Raw genomic sequence first — 3,392 nt, 5'->3', positions numbered from 1 at the left:
CAGCTGGCAGTGGTCATGCTAATTCCTAGCTGGAGGGATGTTTTCCTTTTGTTGATTGTCTGTCAAAACCTCCCTATTTCCCTCCCTTGGTGACCTAAGTTAGAGTTTGTTATTCCTATGATATTCCTCGTCAGCCTATGATACTATATCCAGCAAAATAGAAGATCTATAGTTTGTTCCTTTTTATTGGAGTCGAATTTAGATCAGTATTCCTCTGATTTTTTTTGGTCTTCGTTTGTTCAGCTCGAGTCAAAGTGATCCTGATTTCTATGGCGTGGACCTATCAGGCTATCACAGATGTGGTCACCTTGCCTTAAGATGATCTATGTCTATGTTCTTCCTTTTATGCTGTCTCTAGCTTCAGTTTGTGTAACATCGATGTGTCTGGCTGTTCCCTGCCTAAACAATGTGACGTTGAAATTAACAGTCCCATTTAACCAAGATTAAGGGTCCCAATCAACCAAGACCTGCAGTAAAACTAGCTGGTGTATTTTTTTAATGTTGATTGATAAGTGTTCAGGCCATCATTCTTCTCAATTATTAGAGTTATTATAAATAAAATCTGACAAATGGGTAAACCTCATAACAGAATGACAAGTGACAACCAACCCGACAACTTTTTCTATCACTATCTTCTTCCAATCATAGAACAAAATCAGGACAACAGACATGAAAACTATTGGCACGGGAAGAAAGTGTTAAGAGTTATATTTATGATGCCCTTTGACTTTCTGTATTTTGTCCTTTGGCCTCCCTTATGTACTTGTATATATGATGGCTTTAGCCTCGAGATAGTACATTAGTACTGAGTTGCATATTTATAACATGGTATTAGAGCTTAGGTTCTTTTTTAGTACGCGCAACTCGCGCTTGATCCTCTACTCGCGCCGCCGTGATCTCCTAGTCGGCTGTCGCTGTTTCACCGCCGCTCCGATCCATCCACCTCTTCCCGATTCGAGCTGCTCCTGTCGCTGCTGGTCTCCACTCCTCTGGATTGAGTTCACTTCGCTGGACTGAGTCGCCCGCCCTGGTAAACTCCTCTGATTGAGTCGTACTTCTTCTGCTGCCCCGCGATCTTCTTCGGCGGCCCCGTTTCCTCCAAGACAGGCCGCCGCTGCCCCGCCTTCTCCAGGCTAGGCTGCCGCCGCCCCGCCTCCTCTAGGCCACGCCGCCGCGCCGCCTCCTCTAGGTCACACCGCCGCATAGCATAGAAGTTGAGTAAAGGTGGGGAAATAACTAGACCGATACACATAAACGATTTCTGTCAACCTCGCCCTTGCCGTCGTCAGAGACGAACATGAAGGCCGGCGAAATCCATGGCGAGTCTGGCACCATTCTCCTCTCGGTTTCAGTACAGGTTCCAAGGGGAAGAGGTATCACATTGACTTGAATCGAAGTCGGGTTATACAAGAAAAACGAAAGATATACAAGCGCATCAATGCAATTTATATGCACACACAGGGGTGGAGCCACTCGCTTATTAGATACTACAGAGGATATGGCAGTACTTCAACATAGGAAATGAACAAAGGCGTTGGAAGTGGAGTGCTTGTGCGTGTGTCTGAGAACTTGAGCAAATGACCCATACTATTGATAATTTTTGTCCTCCATCGTGCCGCTAAGGAGGCTATCCAGTAGTTTCGAGAAGGCTGTTGATAGGTTTGGCCTTTCTGGAACGGGGCTAGTGTGAAACATTCCACCTGGAGAATTGGCCGCAATTGAGTGGAGAACCTATAGCATATATACAATACATAGGAATAAATTAAACATATTCATAAGGCGGTCATTATTTAGACGGATCAACTCTGAGTGGATACATACATGGTTATATTCGTCCCCGCCGAGGGTAAATGTGTGGACAGGCACTCTGGAAACAAAATCCTCGGTTCCATCAAAGAAATCTCCCTTGTTTATCAACCCATCAGAGAAGAACAAGATGATGCCATTGTGGTGACCACGATTATTAATCATTTTATGTGCCTCAATAAGGCCTGATGCCATATGTTTATTGCAAGCAATCCTACGCCAAGCGAATCCCGTGTAACCAGTTTCCTTTGTCTCAGCTGAGTCAACTACTTTCATGTCTGACGTGTAGGTGTTAGCGGTTGACATGACGTAAATATAACCCATGCAACTGTGAGGCAAGTTGGCTAGCTTCTCTTGCACCAACTAAAAGATCCCATTATCCACTGTGTACCAGGCTGGGGTTGAGTCAGTACAATCAAAGGCATACACAATCACCACATCCAGTGCCCCCCTTCCTACAAACCAGTATAGACAAGGAACTCATTCACACATGTTCCTGTTATTCAATCATTAGTTAATTTTATTGGATGACATCATATACCTGAAATGGCAGTGGAAATCTTGTCTGGAATAGGGAGGCAAGAATTCACCGTGAGGGCATGGAGATCCTGAAATATACACAAGAATATAAGACATAGGAAGAAACTAATTAATTAGCTCATAGAACATTTGACTGGAGCACATATAAAAATCGTTTAAACCTTTTTTTCTCCTCTTGAGTCTCATGGGATCTACTTGAGACTCGAGACACGAGATATACTTGCATTCTCGAAGCACGTACGTGCCCACTATCCTGCCTCGAAAATGCTACTCTATGACCACCATGTATAAAGTGTAGGAGCCCGGGAAATACACTTTGATTCTTGGTTGTATATGCACCCTATATGGGTTTTTTCTTTTAATATTTTAACAAAAAGTCAAAATAGGTAAGAACTATTTTGACAAACACTTGACTTACTTTTGCACTAGTATATAAATCTCGACGAAAAAAAACAAAAGTTGACCTCACAGCAAAAAAGACAAAATTTATTTGCTATTATAGGTCACTATTCACAGTATTTTAGCCAAATATTTGTCTTTTTTGAAATGAAGTCAAAGGGATATTTTTTTGTAGATTTTTTTTCTCACGAGTACAATAGAAGGTCAAGTTTATTTCAAAAATATTTTCAGGAATTTTCGACTTTTTATTGAATTACTAATTTTTTTCCCATATAGGGTGCATATGTCCCCATAGACCAAAAGTTCCCCTCCGTAGGAGCCCTTCTTACCGAAGATCCGATAATGTTTATATTACAGTAAAAGCACATCAACACTATGATCAGTTTTTTAGGGAAATATGATGATCAGTTGGGTACCAAGTTCTAGCTGATGTCCATAATCATTTAATAAAAGTGGGCCTTGGGCTATAATTCCCATAACAGTTTATTTATAAATTTCTAACAGTTACAAACCTAGATAAGATAGTCCTTTTAGAGGTTGAAGCTTACGGTACTCACAACCATTTATTTAAAAGTATTTTAGTGAAGTCATTTATCCCAATATTAATATACTTTTTCAAGCGGGCATGTAATTGATGCCCCAAATCC

The 3,392-nt window shown here is 41.4% G+C and overlaps 1 pseudogene; it reads right to left on the bottom strand.

Moving 5' to 3' along the window:
- Positions 1 to 1,303: 1,303 nt before the first annotated feature.
- Positions 1,304 to 3,392, bottom strand: part of LOC119341617 — a 9,830-nt pseudogene continuing 7,741 nt past the window's right edge.

The sequence above is a fragment of the Triticum dicoccoides genome, chromosome 7B (genome assembly GCF_002162155.2).
Source record: "Triticum dicoccoides isolate Atlit2015 ecotype Zavitan chromosome 7B, WEW_v2.0, whole genome shotgun sequence".
Taxonomy (NCBI): Eukaryota; Viridiplantae; Streptophyta; class Magnoliopsida; order Poales; family Poaceae; genus Triticum; species Triticum dicoccoides.
The sequence above is the reverse complement of the archived record's forward strand: the minus strand, read 5'-3'. Positions and strand labels throughout refer to the sequence as shown.